Source organism: Cynoglossus semilaevis, chromosome 18 (genome assembly GCF_000523025.1).
Source record: "Cynoglossus semilaevis isolate Cse_v1.0 chromosome 18, Cse_v1.0, whole genome shotgun sequence".
Classification (NCBI taxonomy): domain Eukaryota; kingdom Metazoa; phylum Chordata; class Actinopteri; order Pleuronectiformes; family Cynoglossidae; genus Cynoglossus; species Cynoglossus semilaevis.
The window spans coordinates 1,454,176-1,464,808 of record NC_024324.1 but is presented as its reverse complement, the minus strand read 5'-3'; the positions used below and the strand labels follow the sequence as shown (position 1 = coordinate 1,464,808).

At 43.1% G+C, this 10,633-nt stretch overlaps 2 protein-coding genes across 7 annotated transcripts in view; both read left to right on the top strand.

The window, feature by feature from the left end:
- The window catches only part of LOC103393877 (sodium/potassium-transporting ATPase subunit alpha-3), a 36,821-nt gene extending 30,285 nt beyond the window's left edge, over window positions 1-6,536 (top strand). For all 6 annotated transcript variants that reach the window (XM_025064919.1, XM_025064916.1, XM_025064915.1 and 3 more), the window contains 3 exons: window positions 293-570; window positions 2,557-4,089; window positions 6,472-6,536. The gene's annotated coding sequence lies outside the window, so the exon portion shown is untranslated. The remainder of the gene's footprint in view (window positions 1-292; window positions 571-2,556; window positions 4,090-6,471) is intronic.
- A 100-nt stretch (window positions 6,537-6,636) lies between these two features.
- Window positions 6,637-10,633, top strand: part of LOC112488489 (POU domain, class 2, transcription factor 2-like) — a 57,159-nt gene continuing 53,162 nt past the window's right edge. The window contains exons 1-2 of the mRNA XM_025064984.1: window positions 6,637-6,791; window positions 10,014-10,068. The gene's annotated coding sequence lies outside the window, so the exon portion shown is untranslated. The remainder of the gene's footprint in view (window positions 6,792-10,013; window positions 10,069-10,633) is intronic.

Here is a 10,633-nt window from a genome sequence, read left to right as displayed (position 1 = left end):
GAGACAGAGGGTGAGACAGAGGGTGAGACAGAGGGTGAGGCTCCGACAGCCGTACTAACACAAACACCACAGGGTTTTTGGTTGAGTTGCATCTCTGTTGTCATGGTAACAGCCGAGCGGTTGTACAGTGTGAGGTCAGATGACTTCAGTGGTCAGTTTGTCACAGTATGAAGACCAGACACTGATGATGTCACTGTCACATGACTTCCTTTGTCCAACAGGAGTGTGTCTGTCTTCTAACTCAGCTCCGTGTCACTCGTTCGTTCATCATCCACCACTTTGTCCTTTTTAGGATCAGTGAGGAGCTGGAGTCAATGCCAGCAGCCTTCAGCAGGGGGCGCTAACACCTGTGTGGAGACAAACAACCATTCACACTGACATTCACACCTGCAGTGTAGTGTGAACAACTCACCTGATCCTGAATCTGCATGTGAAACCAGAAGACCAGCGCTAACAACAGGGATTGAACCAGCGACCTTCATACCGTAAGGCAAGAGCACTAACCGCCCCTGCACCGTGTGACCTCCTCTGTTCTTCACTACAGTCAAGAGTCACAGCCAAACGGAGGAGGTCAGTTTGGAGCTGGAACTCCTGCTGCCACGGTCCCCCCCCCCGTCTGTCAGAGTGTGTGTGTGTGTGAGAGAGAGAGAGAGAGAGAGAGTTTCCTCAATGAATGACACTCAGCCTAAAAAGCTCCTCACATCACAATGAGCCTGGATTTCCCTCGTCTTCATAATTGACCCCCAGAGGGAGTGGGTGGCTCTAAACACCTGTCTGTGTCAATGTCTCTCTCTCTCTCTCCCTCTCTCCCTCCTCACCCCCGTCCCTCCCTCCCCCTCAGTAAAAAGACAGATGGACCACAGCTTCTTTTATTCTTCAGAGTCTGCTGCACGTGTCCAGAACACGCTGGGCCTCACCAGCCTTTTATTTATGGTCGCCTCCTCCTCCTCCTCCTCCTCCTCCTCCTCCTCCTCCTGCTCCTCCTAACCCTGGTCCTCAACACCGTCTTCCTCCTCCTCCTCCTCCTCCCTCTGTCCACTTTTCTCCTCCCTTCACTCCTCACTTTTCCTCAATTTCTGTCAAATGTAGTTACACCTTTTATTTTAGTTTTTTTTCTCCAGTTCCTCCTCCTCTCCTGGTTCTTCTCCTGGTTCTGCTCCTGGTTCCTGTGTCGGTTCTTCTCCTGGTTCTTCTCCTGGTTCCTCTCCTGGTTCTTCTCCTGGTTCTGCTCCTGGTTCCTGTGTCGGTTCTTCTCCTGGTTCTTCTCCTGGTTCCTCTCCTGGTTCTTCTCCTGGTTCCTGTGTCGGTTCTTCTCCTGGTTCTTCTCCTGGTTCCTGCGTCGGTTCTTCTCCTGGTTCCTGTGTCGGTTCCTCTCCTGGTTCTTCTCCTGGTTCCTGTGTCGGTTCCTCTCCTGGTTCTTCTCCTGGTTCCTCTCCTGGTTCTTCTCCTGGTTCTTCTCCTGGTTCCTGTGTCGGTTCCTCTCCTGGTTCTTCTCCTGGTTCCTCTGTTCCACTCCGTCTTCTTTCAGCAGATCTCTGTCGTTTCTTTTCAGATGCAGTGGTCTTTCTGTTCGGTGAATGTTTTTTTTTTTGTGTGTGTGTCTCACTGTGTTTATGTTTCAACATCAGACCAAATATATGTCCAAATATATGTCCAAATATATGTCCAAATATATGTCCAGGTGAAAAAGAACAAGGAGGAGGAGGAGGAGGAGGAGAGACAGTGGGGTCAGAAGGAGGAGAAACCAGGGTGGAAAAAATGAGGAGGAGAAACAGAGGGAGGGAGTAGAAGAAAAATGTAGATGGAAAAAAAAACACACAGGAGACAAAAATATAAAAAATAAATAAATATTTGAAGGGATTTAAGGAACTAGAAATAAAGATGAAGTGGATGTAGGTGTGTGTGTGTGTGTGAGGTGGATTATTTAGTGCTTAGTCTCTAACTGTTATTGACGCCGCGCCTGTTTATTCTGGATTAAGGAGGAAATAATGATGTGGCGGAGGTGGAGACGGTGTTGTTCGGCCGCGGAGGAAAATCGATCAACACTCAGTTAATTGTCGGAAATCAATTAAGAGAGAGAGAGAGTGACAGATCTGTCTCTCTCTCCCTCCACGATCTGACGTCACATGTTTCTCCACAATAAAAACGCAGTTGTTGAAATTTTTTTTTAAATCTCCACAAAAGGAGGAGTTTGTTTTAATCAATTATTCATTTAATAATCAGTTTAATAATCTTAATTTTTTTCATCTTTTATGGACAAAATAATTCAGGTTTTTACAGGTCCAGGTCTCTGTATCAGAACCTTCACAGACCAGATTTCAGGTCCAGGGTTTTTGGGTTTGGTTTTCTATAGAACCGATGACGTCAGTCCTCGTCACACACTGATCCACAGTAGGACGGAGCAGCCTCTTCCTCCTCCTTCACCTCCTCCTCCTCCTCGGCCGCTCGGGGTAAAAGTAGAAAATGTGGCTAAAAAGGAAATGGAGTGAATTTAATCTGATTCTGGATCAAATTCTCATCTTTTTTCATTTTCTCATCGACTTTTCTTTTTTTCAGACCCGGGTTTTGGTCACAGCAGGAGGTTCACACACACACACACACACACACCTTATCTGAACCATTGATTTCCACCTTAACACGCCGATCATAATCCCGGATTAACCAATAGTCCGGGCAGTGATCAGAGCCCAGACGGGATTACGTCCCGAGTCAATCCCTGAGATTAAATTATATTCTTAAACTCTCACCTGTTGTTTTATATTCGACAGTGAAAGGTCAACCAAACTCGTTTAATTACGTCACACACCACGTCATTAACCAGAATTATCTGCGGGCTTTTCGGTTCGTGACATCAGTGTAAAAATGTAAAAATATTTTTTAATTACAGCAAATATTTGTGAAGTTGTGACGTAAATGTTACAGATAAAACCGATATAATTTTCGTCATTTAATAGAAACGAGACTAAAATGTTTAGTTTTTAAAATATTTTTTCTTCATGTGTAAAATTAGTCATTTTTGAATAAATTGCCTTTTTTTCGTTTCGATATTTTAAATATTTCACATATGTAACAAATTTGAAGCCGTTTTCAGCCGCGTTTTAGTCCAAATGTTAGAAATTCAAATGGATTTTATTTGATTATATGCAAATCAACTATAGTGGAGTAAATGTGACGTATTTATTTACACACGATTAAAGTCTGACGCCGTGGTTTAAAATGTATGATATTATGAGTTTATTATTTTGGATTTCCCGGAGAAGTTTCGGTTTTTGTTTTTATTTTCATTTATGCGTGGATGTAAATGGGCCGCGGTTTGAGCCGCGGTGAACGAACCGTCGGGTGTTCGATGATCTGTGGGTCAGAACGGTTGGAAATACAGAGAAAACTGTGTTTTAACGAAGAGACTAAAATGGAGGAAAACGAAATTGAATTAATGCGAACGAATGATCCAGAAAAACCAAAACCAAAACTCCTGAAACAGGTTTAAAACACACGGTGTTATCTGCTGCGGCAGAAAAATGTTGACAAATGTATTTTAGTCAGAAATAAATGACATTTAAATAAAGTTCCTCCAGAGTCGAGGACATGGAAAATAAATCTCAGGAATCTTCATTTGGCATCGATCGATTTTTCCGTCAGACCGTAAAATCGCCACGGTTTGATTTTCATTAGAATTGATGAATAATATTAACAACAATAACGACGCGTTCACGTCCGCGGGCGAACAATCAATGACGTCACAGGGTGAGTTTAAGGAGTTTAACTTTAACATTTTCAAACCTTCTGTTCATAAAACGGACGACGTTTTATAAACATTTCAAACCTTTATTTTTTTTTAAGTTTTCTTTAGTTTATTTGTCTTTAAATCCACCTTTTGTTGTTGTTCATTTTGTGTTATTTTATTACATTCTCTTATTGCCTTTTTCATCATTTCTCCGAGCCTTCTGTCAGAGTCTGACCCCGCCTCCCCGATGACCCGGGGGTCAAAGGTGAGCCGGCCATTACTGCACTTCATCAACAACAACACGAGGAGCAGCAGGAGGAGCGAAATGAGGAGGAGGAGCAGCGGGGCTGGGTTTTTAATTTCAGGTGAGGCGTTTGTGACAAAAACATTTTATTTCGAAAGAAAGAAATATTAAAGATTAAAAATTTTAACAATTCTCCTCAGATTTAAGATGAATCCTGGGTCGGTTGGTGAAGTTGGTCAAAGTTGGCCATGCTAGGCTAAGAGCTAAAACACAGGAACGCTACGTTTAGATGAGTCAAAGTTGGGATGACTCCACATAATAAATATCAGTAATAATTAGCCTATTAGCTAACAGTTAGCTTAAAGAGCTACTTCTAGTTTAGGAACAGTTAAATGTCTGCAAAAAAAAAAAGTAAAACGAAGCTAAAATGGAGAAGCTAACGTTAGCAAAACCTGCAGCAGACGTGACTGGGAATTTCACAGAGAACAACTGGTTAACGTTAGTTAAAATTAGTTAAGGTAAGGAGTAAAGTAAAAATAAATGTAAACTCAAATCCGTTACAGCTTCAGAAGAAAAAAAAATATATTTCAGATGAAATATATTTGATAAAAAAACAAACATTAAAGACAAAAAAATATGGTAAAAAAAATCATTAAAAAAGATGGAAATGTAAAAAAATTGGACTTGGCAGAAAAATAACATGTACCCCCCCACCACCCCCCCGGCCCCACACACACACACCCTGTTTACTGTGTCCCCCCCTTACTCTCTCTCTCTCTTACTCTGTCTCTCTCTGTCTCTCTGTGTCTCTGATCTAAAATGGCCTCCAGCTCAGCTCTGATTTATGATCCTGCTGATGATTAAACACCATCACACACACACACACACACACTGCTGTAGTCTCAGCTTGTATCGACGTGTGTGTGTGTGAAGCTCAGACTTGTCCAGGTGTCTTAGCGCAGTCCTCTGGACAAACAGTGGAAATGAAACAGCGGAGGTCAGAGGAGGAAACACCAGCGCCCCCTCCCTCTGATTGATTTCCAATAATCAGGTCACGGAGCGTCTGATCCTCGGGATCCAGGTGGTCGAGCCGCGGCCCGACCGCCGCCGCGGCTCTGAGGATGATAGCAGCTAATGAGATATTAACCTGTGAATCAGGGAGGAAACAGGAAGTGATGTGGCTTTAAAGACGGGGCGCTGCCCAGTGTCTGACCTCTGATTGATCAGTGTGGGTCGGTTGTTTTCCACCACAGGAGTGACCTCTGAACCTTAACGTGGGAATCAGAACAGCCCTCGCCCCAAATGTTTAGAGTTTAACTTCAACTCAGCAGAATAAAAAAAAATCAGCAGAAATTTAGCAGAAAAAAACAACAGAAAAGGTCAAATATTCAACTTTAAAAAATCCAGAAAATATTGACAAAATTAAAAATAAAAATACATTAGGCCCAAAATAAAATAGTAAAAAAAATGTAATTGATGTAAAATGTAAAATAATTAATTTAGTTCCTGTAAAGATGATGAAACATTAAAACATTGGTTTAAAACAGGAACAAATGAGGCAAAAAAAAAAAAATCAAGAATCAGTGACGATGACGTTAAAAAGTCGTGAAACATTTGACCAAAAAAACAATCGTTCATTTGTGTCCAGATCAGAGAACTGAGTCTGAAGAGTTTTTCTAGAAACTGATGAAATTAAACGAGTCCACAGACGACTGGACGTCACCGTCACCAAGTACTACTGCAGTAAAAATACTACATATATGCAGTATTTTAGGTGTATTTTTACACAGTGAACAACATAAAAACACACACACAGAAACACACACTGATTGTTAGCTGCCGCTTCGTTGTCCAGCTGGTTTGGATGGAAGTGAGCGATTGTGCCCTCGGGGTCAAAGGTCAACTTCATCCCAGACGCCTGACCTCATCTGCCAAAGGTCGACCTTTGTGCGTGTGTGTCTGTGTGTGTGTTTAATAGGAGGAGAATTTTCTGTATTTTAAGGTTAAAGGCACAAATAAAATGTAACTGGAGTTTTTTTATTTTTTTATTTCACTTTTTACTGGTTGGATTATTTTGTTTACATTTTGTTTTTCTCCAGTCGATGTAAAGTTTTTTTGTTTTGTTTCTAGCTTTCAAAAATAATTAGATTTTTTTTAACGGTTACATAAAAACTGAAGTCAAGGTTAAAGTTCAACACGGACGTCGATTTAATGTGAATTAATTTCTTTGTTTCAGCCTCAGCTCGGTGTCAGTTCCTGTTTTTAGAAATAATCCTAATCTCAGTTCATCCACCTGAAGTTCAGAATATAATCCACTGAAACGTATTTGCTCCTAATTTAACCTCTGTGTTTCTGTGAAACAAAACGTAGCAGAAGCTAAATGTTAGCCACGGTGTACGGGAGGAGCAGCTAACAGAGAGCTAACTGTGGCAGGGAATTGAACCAACAACCATGACATGATCCTCCTCAACATCTGAAAAAACTGTTTTTTATGTTTTCACAGAGAACCACGGACGCTCCTGGTTCTCCTTCTGCCCCTGGTTCTCCTTCTGCCCCTGGTTCTCCTTCTGCTCCTTGTTCTCCTTCTGCGCCTGGTTCTCCTTCTGCTCCTGGTTCTCCTGCTGCTCCTGGTTCTCCGTCTGCTCCTGGTTCTCCGTCTGCTCCTGGTTCTCCTTCTGCTCCTTGTTCTCCTTCTGCTCCTGGTTCTACTTCTGCTCCTGGTTCTCCTGCTGCTCCTGGTTCTCCGTCTGCTCCTGTTTCTCCTTCTGCTCCTGGTTCTCCTTCTCATCTGCATCACTGTCATCCCTGAGGTTCAAGGACCAGGTGAGGAGTCACAGCAGGAGGACGAGGAGGAGGAGGAAGAGGAAGAGGGGGAGGATCCCTCCTCCTCCTCTTCCTCCTCCTCACCCCCTAAAAAAACATTCTGTTCCTCCTTCCTCCTCCTAATCCCTCACTGCTCTACTGCATATGTTTCCTAATCCTGTTTGTGTGTGTGTGTTCACGTGTGTGTTCACCCCCCCACCTCCTCACCCCTCCCTCCCCACCTCCTTCCTTGATGACTATAATGCTGTAAACTTCCCTCGTCCTCTCCCTCCTTTTTCCTTCTCCTTTCTCCTCCTTATCTACTCTACCAGAGTGTGGCGCTGTTCCTCATCTCCTTCTCTGTTTTCCTGTTTGTTTGTTTTTTTAACAATTAAACATAAACAAAATAACGTTTTAATGTTCATGAAACATGAAACACATCCCGTTTCATGTTAGCCAAAATGCGACAGAAGCTAAATGTTAGCCTGAATGTGGCTAAAGTAGCTAAAACTTCAACCTAAAGTTAAAATCGAAAATGTGGCAAGGCTGGCAAAGGCTAGCTTAAAAGGTAGCACAAGAATATAGAGCTGAAAATGAACAAAAAAAACCAAACAAAAAACCAACAATTTGCAAATAAAAAAAGACACTCAGTAGGTGGCAGTATAACAACTCAGAGATCGTAGAGCTGCGATTAAAATCCCAGTCAGAAAAAGAAGATCGTGTTGGGGCGGGGGGGGGGGTGGGGGGGGTCAGGACCAGCCTACAGGAGATGCTAACTGTAGCGTAAATAAAATTATTAAATATATTTTGATTTAAGGTAAATATAAACAAATATATTTATATATACATTTATGACTGTGTTTTATTTTATTTTCTCCAGCAGATTTTTACTGTTTTACTATAAACTGACAAACAGACGGGAGTAAAAAAAAAAGAAAAATAATCATTTTAAATCCTGGACCAACTTTTGGTCGTTTCCTGCTTCCTTTCTACTTTCCTTTTTTATTTATTTATTTATTTTTTCTAACCACGTCGTCTTATTTCCTCACAGGTGATTTCGTTCCCTCTCTCATTTCAGCTCTAACACTCACACTCACTCACACACACACACTCACACACACACAGATGCAGGCTCTTTGTGCGGCTCTTCCCGGCGCTCCGGCCCATTACTGAATAGAATTCCCGGAGCCTTTTGTGCAGCGCTGTAAAGGCACATGCCAAGTCAAGTTATTTCAGAGCGCTTTCAGTGGAATTACCCCCCCCCCCAAAAAAAAAATAATCTCCTTGTGCCTCCTCTCACTCAAAAAAAAAAAAGAGAAAAAAACGGAGTAAAAAGGAGTAAGAAGGAGGGCAGAGTAGAATAGAAGTGAATGATGTAGAATGGAGCCGTGGGCTCTGGACACAGTGTAAGCCTTTGGTTCCACAACGGAGCGACATGAGAATATGAGGAGATCAGAGAGGCTGCACGTTCAAGGAGGACTCCAGAGTGTGCAGGTGGATTGTGGGTAAAAGCAGGGACGGAGCGGAGAGAGCGGAGTGAAGACGTAGAAAAGTCAGATCAGACGTTTGGGATTTAACTGTCGATCAAACACAGGTTTAAAAACAGATGAAGAAAAATATTAAAGATATGAAATGACGTGTCAGAAGAAGAAGAACTTCCTGTTCAGGTTCAGAAAATATGACAAATTAAACATGAACAATTAAAATCACTACAGTACGAGATAAAACGTTCAAAGCAAATATGTTCTCTTTTTTTTTGTATTTGTCAATTTTGTTATTTCAGAGACAGGTAAAAAAAAAAAGCCACTAATTAGCTGTATTTTATTTCTTTTATTGCCCCCTCCAGTAGATGGCGCCCCAGGTGACTAGCTACACCACCAAAGCCACGTGTTGCTTCAGTCCTGCTCACTGAACGCTCTTAATGCTACAGGGTTTGTCGTCTGTCTGAGGGAACGGCCACTAGGGGGCGTCGTTAACAACAGGAAGTAAGGATCTGGTGCCTCAACCTGAGGGTTAAGGGACCTCTGGACTTCCTGCTAGATGTAGCTTTTATTTTTGACCCCACACACACACACACACACACACACTCTTACGTGTCTTTGTTAAACATGGGCACATTCATGTATCTCCACACACACACACACACGCGTGTTGGTCCACAGACCTCCGCTCCACCCTCAGATGTGTGTGTGTGTGTGTGTTCATCGATACGCCCGTGACTACATATGTATCCACGTGTGTGTGTGTGTGTGTGTGTCAGTGCCAAGTGTCATATCGATAGGTTAATAGCGGTGGTGTCAGATTCACTAACTCTCTGATTGGTTGACAGTTCACTAATCCACACACAGTCCTGAGTTATTGGCCCGGCCCATTGATTTCCAGCCGCCGGCCGAGCCGGGGGGGGAACTTAGGGGTCGTAAGAGAAGCTGCTGCTATTGATTGGCCCCGGATCAACCCCAACACACACACACACACACACACTCACACACACGTGCCGACACATCGTACCTTCAGTTTCTTTTCTGTTCCTCTGGTTCCTCTTCTCTTGTTTCCCCGTACGCCTCTTCTTTTTTTTTTTTTACCCAGAGTGCACCTGGGCGCCCACGGTGTCGTAGGCCGTCATGGCGTCCATCACTCACTCTTTTTACACAGATATATTTTTATTGTCAGGTTTATGAGTCGGCGCTCCGTTCACCTCTTCTTCTATGGTTTTACTGCTGTTCCGCAGCCATCGGTACCAGGAACTGTTGGTTCCTCACTGCTCTGAAATATCGCCCAACAGTTCCACCAGTAAAACAAAAACAAATCAAACCAATGAGAAACACTGGTGTCCGAAAACAAAATAAATAATTCATTTTTTTACGGCGGTAAAAAGTTGCTAAAGCTCGGGATATTCAAGCTACGTTAGCTAGAAGGTCGTCCAGAAGACGACGGGTTTGAAAAAAAAACAAAGCTAAAAGATAGCATTGAGAGATGGACAACAACTGGAAGAAAAAGACATAGTAAAGTCCTAAAAGCTAGCTAGCTGGAAGCTAATGTTTCCTCTTTATAAAACAAAACAAACAGTTAGCGTTAGCGTTAGCCTTTAAATGTTCGGAGGTTTCAGACGTTGACGCGTCTGACAGAGAAGAAGGAGAAGAGTTGGTCCTGTCTGGATGATGCTGCTGCTAATGCTAACGCTAATGCTGGTGGTGGTGATGCTAATGTGCGCTAATACGCTACTAACGAGTCTTTTCTCTGCAGGGAGGACGGAGACGATCAACAGTCCACTGTCATGGAGACGAGACACAGCACTCAGGTAGGGACCTCCATTTCTCCTCCTCCTGCTGCTCCTGCTGCTCCTCCTGTTTCTTTATGCTTTGGTTGCGTCACTGCTGGTCCCAGTCATGTGGTCTATAAATGTGGTCCATAAATGTGGTCTGTACTGGGTAGTTTTTGGTTTTGGTTTTTTTTAAGGCCCAGGTCGTGACCTTAATTTGGTTTGGAATTTTCTAGAAGGCGACCCTCATCGGGTCAGACCCGTTTACTAGAACCATGTGTAGACTATGGGCAGGATGACATTTCTGGGATCCAGAATCTGGGCCACGTACCATGTGGGCTGAGTTTCCAACAGAAGGTTAAATTCGTTTTGTTTTTTTTTTGTTTTTTTTAAGCCCACCACCGGGTGGCAGGATGTTGATGAAGAGTTGATTGAATTATTTTGACCTGTTTTACAAACGGTGTGTGTGTGGCCCCCTGCTGGACGCTGCCCACATCCTGGACCGTCTGTCTCTGTCCAGACCTCCTCTTCCTCCGTCACTGCCCCGCCTCCGTGTGAACATGTGGTTGTTGTCGGTGGTGGTGGTGGTGGTGGTGGGGGGTCC